The 22263-nt window shown below is 38.1% G+C and overlaps 3 long non-coding RNA genes across 3 annotated transcripts; 1 reads left to right on the top strand and 2 right to left on the bottom strand.

The window, feature by feature from the left end:
* Positions 1-1468, bottom strand: LOC127532712 (uncharacterized). Its single transcript, XR_007940354.1, has 3 exons — positions 1303-1468; positions 466-574; positions 1-306 (listed from the first exon to the last, which is right to left on the bottom strand). It is a non-coding gene; the product is annotated as an uncharacterized LOC127532712 (long non-coding RNA).
* A 1462-nt stretch (positions 1469-2930) lies between these two features.
* Positions 2931-4431, top strand: LOC127532711 (uncharacterized). Its single transcript, XR_007940353.1, has 3 exons — positions 2931-3129; positions 3858-3966; positions 4126-4431. It is a non-coding gene; the product is annotated as an uncharacterized LOC127532711 (long non-coding RNA).
* A 5932-nt stretch (positions 4432-10363) lies between these two features.
* Positions 10364-19818, bottom strand: LOC127532702 (uncharacterized). Its single transcript, XR_007940341.1, has 2 exons — positions 19126-19818; positions 10364-11982 (listed from the first exon to the last, which is right to left on the bottom strand). It is a non-coding gene; the product is annotated as an uncharacterized LOC127532702 (long non-coding RNA).
* Positions 19819-22263: the final 2445 nt, after the last annotated feature.

Below are 22263 nucleotides of genomic sequence, written 5' to 3'. Positions count from 1 at the left end.
TCTCATCACAAATTTCTGTTTATTCACCCAAAGTGCATGAGTAAAATACAAAACAGGTGAAGTACTAAAAAAGATTTATTTTCTAGAAAAGCCAATAGTCAACAATGCAGTTTAATTCTGGGACAGTTGCTCCAGCACCGACACCATGCGTCCCATCAGTCCAACCAAGGTTTTCATTCATCTTCTGGATGTTCTGGAGCATGGCAGAGGTCACGTCTTGGTGTCTTCTGATCTGTTCCAAGAACCGTTCCTCTGACCTCTCCAGATACTGCAGAGGATCCACAGCAGCTTCCTGGTTCCCTTTTCCTGCATAAAAGCACCAAAAAGTACTAGTTGTCAGTAATTATTTTCTATTTTCATTAACACAGTTAACTTAAAGTAAATGTTCTATTTTGTGATTTTAGGATGGGTCCAAAGATAACATACTGATCATGTTGATGTCTGCATAGTCTAAACAGATCTTACTTGATTTGGTCTGTAGAGAGGAGGACGGCGTGGAGGAGCTGCAGGACGGAACCAGTAAGCTGCAGACTAGTGCTCCTGGTAACTGGACCTCATCATCCAAGGCCGACAACTAAATAAAATGAACAAGACATGCTGTTGATAGCATCTGTAATACAAATGATTTTATCCATTAACTGATTTATTGCTTTGTCCATACAATGTTAGAAAGTGTTACAAATAATACCTGTAATCATTTCCAACAGTGATAAATGCCTTGTTTTATTTTACAACAAAAAACACCAAAAGCATCTGTGTATAAGAAATCAGTGCATTGGATTTCCACATCTGCAAAGCTAGAAAATCACACATCAGAATTTTACCTTGAAATTATGAAAATAGCTGCAGATTACCAGTACTCTTTACTTCATTGTGTTAACTTGATCATTTCAATCAGTTTTTTAGACTTGTATTACTGATACGAAACATAATCAACACTTAAATTAAAATGTGTTCGCAAAGAGTTCACTGGTTCTTCAAGGGAAATTTCAATGATAACCATATAGTTCAGTAATATGATTAATGGGTCATTGTGTAACAGCGTGGGAGGTTCTGAATACAGGTCTTGGACTGAAATATTGCTGCTGCTTTCCTCCGGTTTTATAAGGAGTTGTTTCATAGCTTGTTAGCTTACCAGCGGCTAACTGGCTGGCAAACAATAGTTCAACGTCAACCTCTAATCAGTGATCCGGTGTCCGGACCGCGTTAGCTGGCGGAACGTTCAGAATACTGATGTGGGACTGTTGTAGCTAGCGTATTCATAGTAGGATAACAGCAGGATGTTGGAGAAATAAAACTTACCATTATCAGGATCGCTGGTCTGCATGGCAGACTCTTAGCGCATCGCACTGCTTGAATGTCTGTGTATTTCAGGCCGATTTCAAAATAAAACTCAATAAAATTCTCGTCCGGGTGAGTGTCCTTCATTGACGCTTCGCCATACGGACATGTCCCTTCCGGGGCTCGTTAGGAAAAAAAGATTTGATATATATATATAATGAAACTTGATATATATATATATAATGAAAGTCGATATATATATAATGAAAGTCGATATATATATAATGAAACTTGATATATATATAATGAAACTTGATATATATATATATATATATATATATATATATATCGACTTTCATTATATATATATCAACTTTCATTATATATATATCAAGTTTCATTATATATATATCGACTTTCATCGACTTTCATTATATATATATCGACTTTCATTATATATATATATCAACTTTCATTATATATATATCAACTTTCATTATATATATATATCAACTTTCATTATATATATATATCGACTTTCATTATATGGGAGACGCCAGCGTGTCATCATTTGCTATGGTCACGTGGTACAAGACTGCTACTGGTTGGCAAGAACCGGCAGTAACATAACGGCTTGCTACGAGAACGGTATCGGGTTTGAAACAAATACGTAAAGTTATCGCTTTTCATGAATGAAATTGCACATGTATTTACCACAATGGTAATATCATGTGTAGTTGTTGGTTGTACGAAGCGTTTTGAGAAGGGATCAGGCTTGAAATTTCACCGATGTCAGGAGAGAGAAGATGGCGGTGGCTTCAGCCATCAACAAGAAAAATTGTACCCCAGTAAGCAGCAGAGATCGTGTTTGTGTCTCCCACTTTTCTTCAGGTAAACTATTCAACAGTTTAGCATGTTTAGTATGTCTAACTTTGAGCTTATTTACCAAAAGATATTGATTTAGTGTCGCATCCTTCGTGTGAAGCGATCTCTCCACTTTCGGTTTGGTTCAGTGTTGTCATGTGTTACCGATCGCTTTTTAGGCGATGAAAGTATACTAAAGTCGAATGAAGCATATTCAATAACATCTCCTTAAGCCAGCAGCCTCCTATTTGTAACCATATTTGTTTCCGTCGAGCGACCGTTTTTTAGAATTGTCCTATTTTCGATCACCAATGCTGTGGGTCTGTTACTGTTACATAGAAGCCATACTGCAGACAAAAAATACAGCAACTTCTTGACGTTTCTTTGACATCTTGTTGAAGATTAACAGAAGATATATTATTTTTAATTCATAATTAGATATTTTTGGGTGGGTGAACGGCCCAGCGGTGTCAATCAATTAAAAATAAATGTCGGTGAAGGAAATGTCCGGCCACAATGAAGGATCGTCAACCCACTCAGTCTTCAAATTGTAGGGATCTGGCAAGGTTTTACCGTTTCCCTGATATCTCAGCTTACTCACGTATATTTGTCAGGCCTCAGGTGATAAGGATTGAGCATAATCGGACAATTTCACGAAAGGATAGTTCGCATTGCTATCATCAGCCATTGTTCCTCACGTTCCTCTTGCCAACCAGCGCCGTAATCACGTGACTTCGTGACGTCACTATTTGTAAACACTGGCGTCTCCCATATATATCAACTTTCATTATATATATATATCAAATCTTTTTTTCCTACCGAGCCCCGGAAGGGACATGTCCGTATGGCGAAGCGACAATGAAGGACACTCACCCGGACGAGAATTTTATTGAGTTTTATTTTGAAATCGGCCTGAAATACACAGACATTCAAGCAGTGCGATGCGCTAAGAGTCTGCCATGCAGACCAGCGATCCTGATAATGGTAAGTTTTATTTCTCCAACATCCTGCTGTTATCCTACTATGAATACGCTAGCTACAACAGTCCCACATCAGTATTCTGAACGTTCCGCCAGCTAACGCGGTCCGGACACCGGATCACTGATTAGAGGTTGACGTTGAACTATTGTTTGCCAGCCAGTTAGCCGCTGGTAAGCTAACAAGCTATGAAACAACTCCTTATAAAACCGGAGGAAAGCAGCAGCAATATTTCAGTCCAAGACCTGTATTCAGAACCTCCCACGCTGTTACACAATGACCCATTAATCATATTACTGAACTATATGGTTGTCATTGAAATTTTCCTTGAAGAACCAGTGAACTCTTTGCGAACACATTTTAATTTATGTGTTGATTATGTTTCGTATCAGTAATACAAGTCTAAAAAACTGATTCAAATGATCAAGTTAACACAATGAAGTAAAGAGTACTGGTAATCTGCAGCTATTTTCATAATTTCAAGGTAAAATTCTGCTGTGTGATTTTCTAGCTTTGCAGATGTGGAAATCCAATGCACTGATTTCTTATAAACAGATGCTTTTGGTGTTTTTTGTTGTAAAATAAAACAAGGCATTTATCACTGTTGGAAATGATTACAGGTATTATTTGTAACACTTTCTAACATTGTATGGACAAAGCAATAAATCAGTTAATGGATAAAATCATTTGTATTACAGATGCTATCAACAGCATGTCTTGTTCATTTTATTTAGTTGTCGGCCTTGGATGATGAGGTCCAGTTACCAGGAGCACTAGTCTGCAGCTTACTGGTTCCGTCCTGCAGCTCCTCCACACTGTCCTCCTCTCTACAGACCAAATCAAGTAAGATCTGTTTAGACTATGCAGACATCAACATGATCAGTATGTTATCTTTTGACCCATCCTAAAATCACAAAATAGAACATTTACTTTAAGTTAACTGTGTTTATGAAAATAGAAAATAATTACTGACAACTAGTACTTTTTGGTGCTTTTATGCAGGAAAAGGGAAGCAGGAAGCTGCTGTGGATCCTCTGCAGTATCTGGAGAGGTCAGAGGAACGGTTCTTGGAACAGATCGGAAGACACCAAGATGTGACCTCTGCCATGCTCCAGAACATCCAGAAGATGAATGAAAACCTTGGTTGCACTGATGGGACGCATGGTGTCGGTGCTGGAGCAACTGTCCCAGAATTAAACTGCATTGTTGACTATTGGCTTTTCTAGAAAATAAATCTTTTTTAGTACTTCACCTGTTTTGTATTTTACTCATGCACTTTGGGTGAATAAACAGAAATTTGTGATGAGAGATGCAAATTTTGTCTATAATCTACAGAGACTTTATTCAGTGTTCAGTGACACTTTTGTTACACACATTTTGACAGATAAGCAGTTGTGCTTTTCAAGCAGATTTTAGTCAGAAACATCAGTAGCATATGTTGTTTTTTTACTGTTACACCAATCTAGGTAGATAAACTGCACTACTGCAGCAGACATATTATTGAAATGTGCTTCTATTATGTGTCTACATACACTGCTCACAAATAGTTATTCAACTTTTGGGTGAAATTGATGGAAAATATAAAAAGTGCATGCTGTAGTGATATATCATAAAAGTAGGGTATTTAACTAGAAACATGCAATAGTGATTTCCTCATCTCAAAAAAATTTATTGAATCAAAAGCTAACAACAGTGGAGGGTATGTCACAATAAAAATGTCTCAGTTTGGACAGAACAGCAGCCTTCAGCTGAAATCCAGTACAATTGTGTCCCACCAGTGGCGTGATCATGGATGTGTCCAGGCAGCAGCTGACCTCTGCCTCGTAATTAGCCTTAAGACCAGCTATAAAGATAAACATAGATATTATCATTATCATCAACATATGGTGCATGTGTTTAACCTTTAAGCTATGTAGGGATGCAAACGTAGTCGAAGCTAAGTAGCTAAGCTAATGCTAACACGTTCAGTGTTCAGAATCAAAACATCTCTAAAAATTACCTGTTTTCTCAAACGTAGTCGCCGTTCCCTGTGACAACCATGAAGACAGATAATCACAGAAGAGCTCATCTGAAGAGCAAATGTCCAATAAGGTTCCTGTTTTTGTTTGCCATGTCCTTCCAGGGCTCAGTAGGAAAAAGTCTGAATATATGGAATGAAACTTTGAATAGATGGAATGAAAATCTGAACATTCTATATTCCGACTTTCATTATATATATATCAAGTTTCATTATATATATATCAACTTTCATTATATATATATATCTCAACTTTCATTATATATATATCAACTTTCATTATATATATATCAAGTTTCATTATATATATATCGACTTTCATTATATATATATCGACTTTCATTATATATATATATCAAGTTTCATTATATATATATCGACTTTCATTATATATATATATCAAGTTTCATTATATATATATCGACTTTCATTATATATATATCAAGTTTCATTATATATATATATCGACTTTCATTATATATATATATCAAGTTTCATTATATATATATCGACTTTCATTATATATATATCAAGTTTCATTATATATATATCGACTTTCATTATATATATATATCAAGTTTCATTATATATATATCAAGTTTCATTATATATATATCGACTTTCATTATATATATATATCAACTTTCATTATATATATATCAAGTTTCATTATATATATATCGACTTTCATTATATATATAATTTCCTAAACGGCATGCCATATATATAATGAAAGTCGATATATATATATAATGAAACTTGATATATATATAATGAAAGTTGATATATATATAATGAAAGTTAATATATATATAATGAAACTTGATATATATATAATGAAACTTGATATATATATATATATATATCGACTTTCATTATATATATATCAACTTTCATTATATATATCAACTTTCATTATATATATATCAAGTTTCATTATATATATATATATCGACTTTCATTATATATATATATCAACTTTCATTATATATATATCAAGTTTCATTATATATATATCAAGTTTCGTTATATATATATCGACTTTCATTATATATATATATCAAGTTTCATTATATATATATCAAGTTTCATTATATATATAATTTCCTAAACGGCATGCCATATATATATATACATATATATATATATATATATATATATGTATGTATATATATATATATATATATATATATATATATACATATATATATATACACACGTGGACAAAAGTGTTGGTACCCCTCAGTTAAAGAAGGAAAAACCCACAATTCTCACTGAAATCACTTGAAACTCACAAAAGTAACAATAAATAAAAATTTATTGAAAATTAAATAATCCAAAACAGCCATTACTTTTGAATTGTTGATTAACATAATTATTTAAAAAAAACAAACTAATGAAACAGACCTGGACAAAAATGATGGTACCTCTATAAAAGATTGAAAACTATTTGACCAGAGTGACATGATTAACTCAGGTGTGTCATTTAATTGACATCACAGGTGTTTCCAAACTCATAATCAGTCAGTCTGCCTATTTAAAGGGAGACAAGTAGTCACCCTGCTGTTTGGTGAAAAGGTGTGTACCACACTGAACATGGACAACAGAAAGCGAAGGAGAGAATTGTCCCAGGACATCCGAAAAAAAATGATAGACAAACATCTTAAAGGTAAAGGCTATAAGACCATCTCTAAACAGCTTGAAGTTCCTGTGACAACAGTGGCTCATATTATTCAGAAGTTCAAGACCCACGGGACAGTAGCCAACCTCCCTGGACGTGGCCGCAAGAGGAAAATTGATGACAAATTGAAGAGACGGATCGTTGGAATTGTATCCAAAGAGCCCAGAGCAACCTCCAAAGAAATTAAAGGTGAACTCCAAGGCCAAGGTACATCAGTGTCAGATCGCACCATTCGTCGTTGTTTGAGCCAAAGTGGACTTCATGGGAGACGACCAAGGAGGACACCACTGCTGAAAAAAACTCATAAAAAAGCCAGACTGGAATTTGCAAAAATGCATGTTGACAAGCCACAAAGCTTCTGGGAGAATGTCCTTTGGACAGATGAGACCAAACTGGAGCTTTTTGGTAAGGCACATCAACTCTATGTTCATAGACTCAAAAACCAAGCATACGAAGAAAAGAACACTGTCCCTACGGTGAAACATGGAGGAGGCTCAGTAATGTTTTGGGGCTGCTTTGCTGCATCTGGCACAGGGTGTCTTGAAAGTGTGCAAGGTACGATGAAATCTGAAGACTATCAAGGCATTCTGGAGAGAAATGTGCTGCCTAGTGTCAGAAAGCTTGGTCTCAGTCGCAGGTCATGGGTCTTCCAACAGGACAACGATCCAAAACACACAGCCAAAAACACCCAAGAATGGCTGAGAGAAAAGCGTTGGACTATTCTAAAGTGGCCTTCTATGAGCCCAGATCTGAATCCCATTGAACATATGTGGAAGGAGCTGAAACATGCCATTTGGAGAAGACACCCATCAAACCTGAGACAACTGGAGCTGTTTGCTCATGAGGAGTGGGCCAAAATACCTGTTGACAGCTGCAGAACGCTCATTGACAAATACAGAAATCGTTTAATTGCAGTGATTGCCTCAAAAGGTTGTGCAACAAAATATTAAGTTATGGGTACCATCATTTTTGTCCAGCCCTATTTCATTAGTTTGTTTTTTTAAATAATTATGTTAATCAACAATTCAAAAGTGATGGCTGATTTTGATTATTTAATTTTCAATAAATTTTTATTTATTGTTACTTTTGTGAGTTTCAAGTGATTTCAGTGAGAATTGTGGGTTTTTCCTTCTTTAACTGAGGGGTACCAACAATTTTGTCCACGTGTGTAATGACTTAAATATACCCAAAAAGTATTCATAGGCTTTATCAATATTTTTTTCCTCATACAGCAATTTCCAATTATAATTTTGCAATTCTACCTTAAAAGCAGTTATTCTCTCCTCAGTTCTTAACTGTTTGTATTTTATAATATTTACATGTAGAATTTTAAAGCTGGTTTCTTCTCTGCAGAAGTGATAATAAAGGTTGTTTCTCCAGATTCTGATCCTGCTGCTTCATGTCTGACTACAACCTGTTGAACTGGTTCACAACAAACAGATCAGGAGTTTCTCTACAGGATCAGTCCACAGAGATTCTAGAAAACCACTAATAATAGAAGAAGAAACAGCAGAAACGTCTGATTCCACTTTTCTGCTGATGGTTGAACTGACCATGTGTGACTCTGGTTGTTGTGTTTCTCCATAGATCTGATTAGTGTAGAAAACATCCAGACTGTAGTTTACCAGAACTTCCTGCTGCTCTGTAGAATCTGTTTCTACAACCAGAGACTTTAGAGACAGTCTGTCTGAACACAGATCATGTTCCTCTGGACACACCATGCTAAAGATAAAGAGAGTTTAGGTTTATTATGAAAGTTTAGTTCCTCTTCCTGTAGTTCAGCTCTGAGTTTATAACATGAACAACAAACTCTGGAACCTCATTAAATGTTTTGAGTTTCAAATGTGGATGTAAACTTTCTGATTTGTTTGTCTTCCTGTCTATTATCTTCTTCCTGATCTGATTTTCTCTGTCAGGTTGAATCATCTTCTAAAAACTGTAAATAATCAGAGATGAATGAAGACAGAGAGCAGCAGCCTCCATCTTTACTGAGCAGAAACCACAGCAGGAAAGTTTAACGTTGCTTCTTTCAAACATCCACTTACAGAGAATTTATCATAGAAAAGATTTGCTGCAGGTTGTCTGAGTTAAAGACTCAGAAAAGGTCAGTTTGATTCGACCTCATGTAGAACTCTGCCTCATAAACCAGGGGCCTGTTTCACGAAGCAGGTTTTACAAACTCTGAGTTTCTTCCACAACTCTGAGTTGATCTACTCTGAGATAGAAAACTCTGAGTTTTCGGTTTCACAACGCCTGATATGAGTTGGTTTAATCAACTCGGAGTAGGTTGACCCGGAGTTAAGCGCGTGCACCGCAACTCTGAAAAGACAGCATGAATGGAACCCCGATTCGACGAGTCACCATGGAAACGGGGAAGCGAAAGGCTGCGTTTTTCAACTGGAAGTTTTTAACGCGCTCATATGGCGAGTTTGAACACGTTCTTAGAAAGAAGTGCAACACCGCTGCAGCTGTAAAAGAGAGAGAGACGGCGTGGAGAACAGCCCGGATCAATGCGTAAGTTTAAATGTAGTCCTTTGTAATCGTAATAATATTACAGGGAATAACTGTCTGAATGGTAGAATATTAAGTTATTTCATTTAGGGGAAATCCTGACGGGGCAGCAGCTTAAGATGAAATATAAAAACATTGTTCAAACAGGTCAGACCTCGGCATTATCTCATGGAGGTACTTCATGTTGATCATGTTTTACATTGTAAAGTAGCCTAAATATTAAGTGGCTGTTTGACTGTGCAGTTGTTTTATCCACACAGCCTAAATGTCTGCATCCATATCATGTCCTGTTAAATAATTAAGACTATTTAAACTAACATAGACTTCTGCTCAGCCAACAGAAAGAAAGCAGATGCCTGTAAAACGGTGGAATAAAATGTCATGGATGCGCATATATATATATATATATATATATGTATATATATATATATATATATATATACATATATAGCATTCATTCATTCATTCATGTTCATTCTGCCAGCAGAATGCATTTCACATAGCATTCGTTGAACATTATTGAAATTCCAGTTATTAGTCTGTTGTTCAGGACATTAGCTTTACTTTTGTTTGTGTGTTTTCAGGTTGCAGATCCATGAACAACCTTTTATAATGACAACAATATTTCACAGCAGGTCTGCAGATACCCTGCTGAAAAAACCAGCATGGACCAGCATGCTGGTCACCAGCATGAAGACCAACATTTGTTGTGTTTTGAAGCTGGTCACCAGCATGCCGCATATCAGCATACAATGCTGGTCTGTAGTGCTGTGTCACCTGTATGAGATGCTGTTGGCTTATTGCCCACACAGAATAATGGCAAGCTGGTAATGTGGTCCTATCATGGAATACTGATGTCAAGCATTCTATTCTATGGTCACCAATCTTTTATGCCGATTAGCAGAACCATACCTGTTGATATTAGTCTCCGTTGGGATGCTGGAATGTTGATTGCGACCAGAAGTTGTAAAAATATCACGTGCTTAATGTTTCTTAATGTCAAGTTGCTGTTCAATGAAGACAATTTGAGGTTTCATGACAATGTAGTTTAATAACAATAAGGTAACAAACATTAGGAAATATATTACATAATATTATTTAATAAGATGAATGACTAAGATTACAAATAAACACACAATACATCTATGGGCCTAAACAAGGAAAATCCAAAACATGAGAATGCAATATACTGTACAACTGGAAATGTTTTGGACTTAGACACTCACCACTTAAGTGGCCTTTTTGTTTTGTCTATTAATGTCCATGATTTTTTCGGAGATGCAACATCCAGCCTTTCCCACCCTGGCTTCCAATTCTGCTTGTTCCACATTCTGTTTTTTCTGCCACTCCCTGAAACACACTGAAAAGACATGCACAGATTTGTAAGTATCACAGTGTATTAGAAAAATACAATCAAGCATCATAACGCCAAAATGTTAGTAATCTAATTCTCATGCAATTTGTACACAATTGACTGAAACATGCAAACCCCCCCTAATATTGATCTTTATACATCAGTACTTTATCACACTTCCATTCACTGCAAGGGACAAAAATGTCTTTCTAGTTTGATGTTTCTGTAACACCAGGCCAAAGAAACTGTTGGCAGTGCATACTACATAACCCTGTTACACTGTAAAATCCAATTAGTTATCATTACTTAAAAAAAGCATGCAAACCGGTTGCACTTAAAAAAAACAAGTAAAGAGAACGAGTTAAATTTAGTTGTACTAACAAGCACTTCCTTTGTAGAGTACACTTACAAATGAGTTTAAGCAACTAAAACAATCAAGTAGACTGTACTTGATAACTCATTTTAGAACACGCTTGACTTAGTAAAGACTACTCAGAATTACTATTTCAATCTACTAAATAATTGCATGTTAAATTTACACTGCTCAGTTCATTTAACATACTTATCTAAGTTGAACTAACTTAGCATTTCTAAGTTATATATTTACTTAGACAGTAATCTGACTTCTTTTCTAAAGCCATGCAAACTGAACTTCAGCAATTTAAGTGGTTCAAAAATATCCATAAAGGAATGAAAAACAGGCTCCAATTTCTTAAAATAATCCGAATTACAATTAAACATAATAAATGAAGGTAATAACTGCTGAAAGTTCAAACATAAATGGCCTTTTATTTTTCTTCTCCTTATAACACTGTATTTAACACAAAAACCTGAGAGGGTAAAGACTGGCAATCTCACCTGTGTGAATGAATGTACGAACATCTACAGCCTCTAACTTGCTGATGAACCCGTGGGCTGACTTTAATACAGTGAACAATAAGAAACAACTGAATCCACTTGTGCATTTGCATTCTAACTCAACAAGAGATTTTTAAGACTTTGCAATTTTGGAGGGAGTTTGCTCTCTCCCAGGCCAAGCATCACTCTTTGAATGAAGCCCAAAGTGTTTTTCATGGCCTTTGGGTCGTCTAAATGTAAAGCGTATGACAATCCAAACAAAAGGCAAAGTGCCTCAGGCAGGTTCTGGACATCGTCCATTACAATACCTCCCTCAACAACGATGGCAGTAGATATTGGGTGAAGGTGGAGCTGATTTGGAACGACTTGCTCATCTTCACTGACAACAATCAGCACCCTGACAGATACTTTTGCCCACGTCTCATCAGTGTCACAATCCTGTGATGAAATCAAACAAAACATTCCATCAGCAAAATGTTGTAAATTGTCAATTAAAAATTGTCCCCATTTCAACTGTCCTGACGACACTGCCTTCTAGCCCTATGCATTAAAGGAATACTCAGACAATTTGGGAGTTAAGCCTTTCTCTGTCATTTTCATAGAGAGACATGATCAATATCATTTTTGTGTCAATACGACCAGTAGCTGGCTTTAAGCTCTTAACAACATGGCTTAGCTCCGTGCAAGCAATGGCAGTGAAAAGTCAGTGGCTCGGTAAAAGTGAACAAAATATTCACTGTCATGATTTCTGCTAAGGTAAGCTGTGATGCTAACAGCTGGAAGCCAGCCACTGGACTGTATCAATCTAGAAAACATTTAAGATTTTCACCTCTGCCATGAAGGTTATGTTTTGGGTGGGTTTGTTTGTCTGTTAGCAACATAACTCTGTGTGCAGATTTTGATGAGACTTTCAGGAAATGTCAGAAATGGGACAAAGAACAATTGATTAGATTTTGAGGGTGATCCAGATCACTGTCTGGATACAGGAAATATTCTGCGCTCTCTGAGTGCATTTCTAGTTTTTCAGGCATTTCTGCTTTATTTGATAGTGTCTGTGGAATCAGCTCTCTCCATGGGTCAGACAGGCAGACACTCTCTCTACATTTAAGTCGAGGCTTAAAACCTTCCTCAGGATGGCGAAGCCATTTTTAGCATGTTTAGCCACGGTGGCGAAGCTAATTTTGCCTAATAAATGTGAAAAAAGGGTTAACTTACAACTTTTTCCTAATTTGCCGAGTGATAATCAAAGAAAATAACAAACCGCGCCTCCTTTACAGCGCTCGATTTAAGGCCGAGAGGTCCGGTCGCCCAAATGACATTTTTTGGGCCACCAACATACGTCAATTTAGACATTTTTAGGAGCCAAAATCAACTTTTAGTGGCCAAAAAATTAATCCTACTTTTTTTTATTGGGGGGAGAGATCCAGTTCCTCTTCCACATCAACTTGTTAGCTGGAGCCGCCAAGCTATCACTGGTCACTGGGCAAAGTGTGCCTTAAAACCCCCCATGGCCGTGAAAAGTCACCCACGAATGAGCAGCGCATTGTCCGGAGCTCCTAGCGGGTGACTGGGGACGTTGACAGCCGGAACAGGTGCGGTTTGTCCCGAGCAGATGAGCGGCGAGGAGCGGCAGGTGTTAGCCGAGCAGCTAGCAGGGGATAGCTAGCCAGCCGGGGAGTCTGAGCAGTCTGTGACCGGGGAGAGCAGCTGGTGGACCCGCCAAGTTGAAAAAATGACAGCTCCGGTGGCTTGGTGCTTTCCGTTCACGGTGCTCAGGCTCAGTTGGTGCTGTCCTCCGGATGCCGCCACCACATTCTGGGCTGGTTCTGGATCCGACGGAGTCTCGCGGACTCCCGCGAGATGTTAACGATGTTAACATCAGCGACAATAATTTCAAATTTGAAATTAAATCGGCGGAAATCCGCGGATCCGCGGAAAATTGCCATCCCTGAAACTTGGATTTGGAGGTCAGTAGTCCAACTCAAAATATTTGGGCCCCTAACTAGTGTGTTTTTTGTCATTTTTGGTCACCAAAATCGTTTTTTAGTCGCAAATGGCGACCTGCTACCGAGTATAACCGGAACGACCCAAATGCTTCCGATCATTAATAGATGCACACTGACACGTGTTTCGTCTCAGCCAATCAGAAAAAAGGATTCGGACTAACCCCGGGAAGGCGTACAACAAGGAGGACAAGGAGAGGGATCTGTCAGTGGCTGGAAAATGTTCAAAGTCATAAACAATTGCAATATCACATAGTGACTGTTTAATCAAAGACTTTTCTCGTCTGCATTATTTTGTAATACAAATTAGTAATTTCTAGTCTGAGGGATAATTTAATGACTGAGAGTACTTTCCAGTGATACTTTGTAGTTTTAGAAGAAAGCCATTCTATGGCAAAAATAATATTTTTGTTTAGATGAATCTCATTAGCTTTTATCATGAATCTCATCAGGAAAGTAAGATTCAGTACTTTCTAGTCTTAAAAAGTGTTGAATGAGTATGTATTTTATGTTACAGATTTGTATATTGATTTTTTACAGGAATTGCTGTGCATATTTCTTATTACTTAGAAATAAAAATAGTCCAGATGCAAACTGTGTGTGAGTAACTTTTTTAATTAAAATGTTGAAATAAACTGAAGCAATATTGAACATAATTTTTGGCCTCAAAATGCACCAGAATGCAGGAAAAAGACTCCATTTTGTCAAAATTTTTCCCTGGGGACGCCCCCCCTTCCCCCTGTGGGAGGGGACACCCCTCCCACACCTAACCCGCTTCACACGCAGCAGTACAGATACTGAAAAAGTGTGGCTAAATGTGGCTAAACAAAATTCTAGCACTTTAGCCACAATGGTTAGAGACAAATTTTCCCTAGTGCAAGCACAGAGATGGGAAGAGTATGAGAGCCACTGAACAAAAACATAACAAAACAGGGGTTAAAAAATATCTGCTCTGGGAAAAAGTCAAAATTCTGAGGAAAAAAATTCAGAATTTCTCAGATCTGACTTTTTTCTCTGAAGTCTGAAACTTTCGGCTAGCTAGCGGTATTAGCGGTTAGGCTAACGTTAGCTCGCTAACGCTAAAGGTCGTAGCAGTAATTAAAACAAGTTGACAGGCAAAATTATGGATAATGTGCCGTACCTTTCTGCAAAAGAATGACGTTTGTCACAAACAAAACTCAACTCGGCAGCTTGCCCTCGCTGCTCCGGCCTGTGTGCTGTACTGGTGACTCGGGAGCTGAGCGGGAGAGTGAACGTCTTCTTCTTTGTGGCGTTAACGCCGGTTGGCCACCTTTACATTGGGCATTACCGCCACCTACTGACCCGGGTGTGGATCAGTCGTGAGAGAGACTGTGATTGCTACTTATTGTTGCGAGTGAGTTTAACTATAAATAAAGTAATCTTCACTCTAAACACTAAGTATTTTGCATTTTTCACCATTCTAGTGACTGTTACTTCATAAATATCAGTAATAAATGCATTTTTTTGATAACCTAGTAAAGTTAACTCATGTTTGCATGTCAGGGCAGCTATTGGATTGTACAGTGTATTAATAAATTAAACTGATTTTCCTCATTTGTATTTATTTCCATAAAGGCAATGCAATCCCTTATTAATGCATTCATTAGTAATTCTCCCAAGATGTTAAATTTTATTTAAATTCTCTGTAATTCTATTTAATTTCGACAGAGTTGACAGAATCTCAAACAAAATAATTTATTGTTTCACCAACAAATGAGACAGTGTGTTTAAAGGTATTGTCTGCTTAGCTACATACAAACTGATGAATTAGCATAGTTGAAATTTTATCAGCTACGACCATGATGGTTGACAGCTGATTCAGCAGAGAGAGAAAAACACTGAGCATGAGCAAACCAGCATTAACCAGCATAGACTAGCACAGCATAATTTGGTGTTGGTTTCGCTGGTGGATCAGCACTGCAATGCTGGTCTACCAGCAAAACCAGCATAGACAAGCATAACCAGCATAGACCAGCATGATTTGGTGTCGGTTTTAGTATTGCAATGCTGGTCCACCAGCATTGCAATACTAAAACCGACACCAAACCAGCATAGACCAGCATAAACCAGCATAGACCAGCATGAAATGCATGCTGGTCTATGCTGGTTTTTTCAGCAGGGTAGTGTGATGTTGTAGCACTATAACGTGTTTCTAATTTATATGCTTAAGGAGCTAATCTTCTAAAGCTCCATGAAAAAACAACAGACAGTAAAGTATCACTGAGTGACCTTGTCCAGTTTTGTCTGTGCTGAACAGATGGATCTGGTAGCACTGAGCCTCTGTTAAACACCTCAGGAGACAACGATGCTGAGGGTGATGCTGCTCAGAGTGCCTGCATAACCAGAGTGGCGACAACTGGGGATTTGACACCATTTTGTTTCCATTCACTCAATATGGGACGCGCAGCGCGAGGTGCACATTCACGAAAGCTAACTATTTCAAGACATGTTTTGGACAAAATATTTTACTGGCTTGTTTTGTCTGGATGTCCAAGGTTGGATTATGGCTGTTTTTTGTGGAATATTTTCATCTGTGACTAGTTATGAGCCTTCAAAGGTGAGTTGTGCTGTTTAGGTTATTTGTTGGACAAATGTATTTTTATTACCCGCTGTGGTAATCACATCTGAAAGTGGTTTATACCGGCGGATTCATGAGAATCTAAGCTTTCCATGGGTGTATAATGTTTCTATCATCGAGCTTGCAGCTTCGGTCAATTTAGCAAAATACGTTTTCACATACGGGCCGCTGAAGTTTAACGGGGTAACCAACAGTCACCAGTAACACATCTCCATGCATGAAAATGGTCAAAGTCAAAATAACCACAACTGCCTAAAATCACATCAAACTTTTCTATCTGTCATTCACCCATACATCATAACATGAAAGTACATACATGATACATGGGACTAACCTGGCACAAAAACCATGATGAAGTCGGTTTCCATCCCACTCTCCGGACTTTATTTTCCCACAGTTTCCTTCTTTCACTACTCCTGGGAAATCTAAACATGTGTAATCCCTTCTCTGATCGATTTGTGCACCCAAAGGCACAACAGCCCGTCATTTTTCAGGTATTTATGAAGCCAAAAAAGACCTAGAATTACTCTCTGCGGTGTAAACAAGGTTAACAGGAAAACCTGGTGTTCATGAATTGGAAACAAAATGGCGGCATAGATCACGTGACCAACATTTTTTGGACCCGTCATGTCGCCACTCTGATATACAGGCACTCTAATGCTGCCAAAGCAACAGCTCCACCTGCTGGTCAACCAACGCCACAAGGTGAGCTCTGACATTCAGGATCAGTGGGCCTCATTCATGAACGCGTTCGTAGAAAAGCGTTCGTAAGAACGGCTTTAAGAACTCCCAAGAGAAAAGTACGTCGGATTCACGAAGCGTTCTTGACAAGCCAAATCTGTTCTTAGGAGGGAGATGCGCCGGATTCAAGAACAGTCTCTACGAACACCCTCCCCTCTCATTAACATGACATTTACATTGTACACTGTTAAAAATATCCGTAGAAATTACAGTAAAAAACTGTAAAATAGCAACAGTAAAGACTGTAAAATCCAAAATAGTATATGCCCGTAATTGTTACATTGAACAACCGTAAATCAAGAAACTGTATATAACTATAATTTGTACGGTTCTAACATGTAGAAATAACATAGTTTTACTGTGAAAATACAAGATATTGATAAAATTAACGGGAAAATCCAGTAATATTACAAGCAAGTAATTACTGTAAATTTAACAGTATAATTCTGTTTAAATTACAGATTTTGCTGAAGTGTACTTTCAAATTTACGGTATGAAACCATTAATGATCAAGCAAAAACATACCTTCATTTATACAGAAAAAGGATGTAAAAAATATGGTATATATTTGTTAAGAATATCACAGTTAAAAGGAAATCTGTATAATTTACGGTGAAATACCAGCAGCTGTGGTTGTCAGAATTTTACCGTAAAAATTATGGTGACAGTGTAAAAGTTATTACAGTACTGTGAAAAAAATCTGTATAAAATTTATGGTGAAATATGACAGCTGAGGTTGCCAGAATTTCGCCGTAAAAATAATGGTGACAGTGTAAAGGAATACTGGGGGAAAAAAATCTGTATAATTTACATAAAATACTGGCAGATGTAGCTGTCAATATTTGTGAAGTTTCTCTCCCTCCTGCATATTCCACAATCAACTGTAAGTGGTATTCAAGCAAATTGGAAGTGTTTAGGAACAACAGCAACTCAGTCAGGAAGTGGTAGATCACTTACAGCTGATATTGGAATATTTTCAAGGGTAGAAATTTCACAAACTGACTTGTTGCAATGGTGGCATCCCACTGCAGCACCACACTCACATTCAGTGGACTCTGTAGAACAACCCATTCCTCAGAATACAGCTGAACGAACAAGCAAAGCGAGAGAGCGAGAGCGAGCGAGCGGGTGCGCGCGCGCGAGAGAGAGCGTCTCTAACGGAAATTCAAAATTTGACCGGTGTTCAAGATTAACTGGTGATCCGATCAACTGGTGATTTCAGCGTTTCTGAGACAGATGTTTCGTAGGTGTGGCTTTTCAGGACCCCTTACCGACTAACCAGGAAATAAACAATGGAACAACTTCGATTCTAAAAATGAGATTTCTGCTGTTTTATTCATTTTGGTCCTGACAAAAATATCTGGAAAAAAGTCGCATTCTCATCGTAAGAGTCATGCGCTGTCAGGCAACAAGAAAGAAAACTACGTAACCGCGTTTGGAACTAGTGGAGCTGTGATCACTGTCAAAACCTGTTAAAGCAGCAGACAGGAGACCAAGACACGATGTACACGTTATTTAACAAGAAGTTCACCAAGCTGTGTGATAACAGAATGCCGAAGTGTTGCAGTATATGTCGATCCTCAGGGCCAGTGACCCCCTAATTAACTTATTCAGCTGTCAGGGAATCACCGGACCAGCTCTCCATCCTTCGGGTCCGGTCCTACTGCCCCCTGAGATCTTACTCAGAGGGATGCTGCAGAACTGTTAAGCTGGTTGACGAGGAAAATTCCCCTAGCTGTCTCACTGCCTTCATCCAGATGCCTATCCCTGCTTCCTCTGATAATTAATTTAACCGAGTAGCCACTTCGGTATAGTTAAATTTAACCACCAGACACACCTGTTAACGGCAGCTTTTCCTCTCATAGATCTGACACTTGGTAAGTTGCGAGGTTTAATTCAGAGATTATGGACATATAGACAACCTCTAGGATATGTTTATACTGGGCCAACCTGACCCCTATGATTAGGTAACCTTTCAGAACCTTGCTATTGTTATGCACGCAGTAATCTGACTTTTTACATCCAGAGCTACATGTATAAGTATTCATTCAGGGATAAAAATAGCACTTGCAATTTGTTGTCTTTAATTGCAGAATAATGCTTTATTAATATAGTTTTAGCAGGGCAAAAGCATAGCCAATAAATCATCAGACAGTTAATCAAACATCACTATTCTTTCAATTGTTTAACACGACTCATAAGTGGAACTATGCTTTCATAAAGAGAAGTAATATTCACCCAGATTACATAATTTGGAGGGAGAGCAGTCACGGTGTGGCCACACCCGGCTGCTCACCTGAGACCCGCCGGGGCCCAGGGGGAAGTGGACGGGGGTCCGGACCAGATTTAGATCTGCATATATCCATTTTTGTTGTTTGGTCCAGTATTCCTCACATGGAAAATAGAGTTCAGTAATGTTCCTTCAGACAGCATTATTTCCAGATCACAGTTCAGTAATCCTCCAACACTGCAGGAAACGCAGTACTTTGGTCCATAATTCCATCAGAACAGTTATTCCTTTGCAGATCATGTTGAATTCCCTGTCCGAGTTACGTGGTAATCATCCCCTGTGCTCAGACTGATGTCTGGATTGCACCCAGGCAGATACCCGCAACAATCTCCCAACTTGCATCTCGATCAGATGTAATTTATAGTTTACTGTATCTTTACCCCCTCCCAACTCGCACACTTGCCCCATACACTGACCGCATGATCACCTCCACTTTTAAGGAACTGAAACCATCTGTTTGGACTGTCCAGACAGCCCATCTTGCCCCCCCTGATCTCTCCTGTCTGCAACTCAGCACAGGCTCCTGATCAGGAAATGGAAAAGCGGATGTCAGCCTCTAACTGTCGCTGGCATCCCATTGTGCAATCTTTTGGACAATGTGTACAGACTTATTAAAAAAACCCAATCTATTCTGAGTTTAATCTTTACGGTGAACATTTGACCCTAGTTCACTTAACTCGTGACTTCTCACCTCTTTACCAGGTTAAAACCCTCTTATTTTAACAGTAGTCAAACCTCTTTCTAAAACATCTCAGTTTAATAGTAATCAAAACTCTTAAAAGCATTCCCATTTCATAAAGCATAAGTTCCTTATTTTAGTCAAATCTATCAAAAACATCAGTTTTCACAGTGAGCTGCTGTTCTGATTTCTACACAGTTTCAACATTAAAGAATGTAAGAATAGACACTTGGTTAGTTCAAACTCATTCATTAGGTTATGGCATAATCTGATCCTAAATCACAGTTATATCACAATGTTCCCTTATTTAGCTGTTTTCTGTCAGAGTCTCCCCTTTGTGGGATCTCATATCTCCATGCTTCACAACACCCCCTTCTATGAGATCCCAGTCAGCCCCTATAAATGGCTGGTTTGGGATCCCATATCTCCGTGCTTCACAACATATAACATTAATATATTGATACAGTATTGACAGGTTTAGATCACATTGTAGCTACACTGTCTTATTTAAATAACACAAACGTCAAAATATGACCAAAACAGCCCAGCAGTATTTAACGTATTGGATTTGAAATGCAGCAGTTTAGCTAAATTCACAGGACATTCATGTTCAAACCAGCAGCAGAACTTTGTTGTGTCATACTACTCTAAACTGACATGTCATTGAGAAAAGACACCGATTCCTTTCAGTATATCACATACACTGGGGCATTAGCTCAGCTGACTCAACAGGAGATCTATAAACCCGACGCAGTGGATCGGGTTCAACTCCAGCTCACGGCTTCCTACTGTAGGTTTTCTCCCTACTTTTCCGTCCCTCTCTATTTACCTGTCAAATAAAGCTAATAAAATGGGGGTATTCACAGCTATTGGTAGTCATAAGTATATATAAGTGTAAAGGTGTTCAGTGAAGAGGCAGTTTTTAGTCTGAGAGGGAATCTGCAGATGGAACTTATGGTTAGAACAATTCAGCAAGATGATCTTATTTGGTCTGTTTTTATTCATTCTTATTTTATTGTTTCACGTCTTGAGTTGTGAGATCTTGTTTGAAACAGCAGCTAGCTATATAGTTCAAGGGTGGGCTCGTTAAGGTTTGTAGAATAAACATCCTCGTCTATATTATTGTTCTAGGTCTTTAGAAATAAAATACCTTTAATTTTGCGTTCCATAAAGTCACAATGCATTGATTCTATAGAATACAATGTTGATTATAACTTGCAATGCCCCAGTAAAATAAATAAATCCTGAATAACGGGGGGAAATAGATGAAGCATATCGACGTTCTGAAGGCTGGAATGTGAAACCTCTGGTTAGAATGCGGTCAGATGGTTTATATGATGTCATTGTTTCACTTAAAATCTGTTTAAAAGTAGAACAACTCAGGTCCGTCTGGTTTATCGTAGTAAGCTTTGAAAACGGTATTAGAACTTCTCTTGCTGTTTCTGTCTGACCGTCGGACTGAGGCCACAGGCTGTCACCAGTTAATCTGATCGTCACGCTCTACCGCAGCGAAGCGATATTTCCTCTCCGTTAGGTGGAAGTCCTCATTAAACCAAGTATTTTACTGGTGGACTGAACACCCGTGAGTCCAAACAGAGCAAAAACAACAATGTTAAAGCTGCAACAAGAACATTTTGGAACAATTTATTGACATTTGTGTGTTTTGAACAGGCATCAACACAGTCACCTATGCTATGTATTGCCGTTGTAACAGCTGTCTTGTTCACTGAATATCACCAGTTGATCGGATCACCAGTTAATCTAGAACACCGGGTCACGCAGTTGCATCATCGCGCGTTTTCTACGCCCAACGCAGCTTTGGTGGGACATACCAACAAAAGTGGCAAATTTCTGGGGAAAACTCTGGTCTTGAGGTAAGCGTATATCCACTCAATTTTTTGGAGTATGAGAGAAAACGGCTTGTTGAAGGTTCGTTTAAGTTTGTAATTACATGAGTGCTAGCTTACTTTACGTCTGTTTTTGCCAGGTCAGGTTAGCCATGTAGGTAGACCTACCGAAGCTAACTTTACATTTATTTTCAACTCGCTAAGATGCCTTGTCTGCAGGTTTTGTTGTCCTCACAGTATCAGTTCGGGTGGGTTAAATTAATGAATTGATTTTGTTAGCAACGAGTAAATTAGGTTTGGTGTTGAACATCAAGAGGCTAGTTTTGTTGGCTAGGGACATGTTAGTTGTATTTCTGTCGCAAGTCCGTTAATACGTTGAAAAGGTTATGTGCTTCATTGCAAACTTCATCGAAATGAACCACATTGTCTATTTAAGTGCGTTGGAGCCGATTGCAAGCAGACATTTTGTAGATATGGCGCGTTTAAGGCTCATTTCTACCGGAGGCATAATATTTCTGCTCCTGTTACTGTGGAGAAGACCGTTACTGCTTTTCAGTGCT

This window comes from Acanthochromis polyacanthus, chromosome 24 (assembly GCF_021347895.1).
Source record: "Acanthochromis polyacanthus isolate Apoly-LR-REF ecotype Palm Island chromosome 24, KAUST_Apoly_ChrSc, whole genome shotgun sequence".
Classification (NCBI taxonomy): Eukaryota; Metazoa; Chordata; class Actinopteri; family Pomacentridae; genus Acanthochromis; species Acanthochromis polyacanthus.
This window is presented reverse-complemented; position numbering and strand designations above follow the sequence as displayed.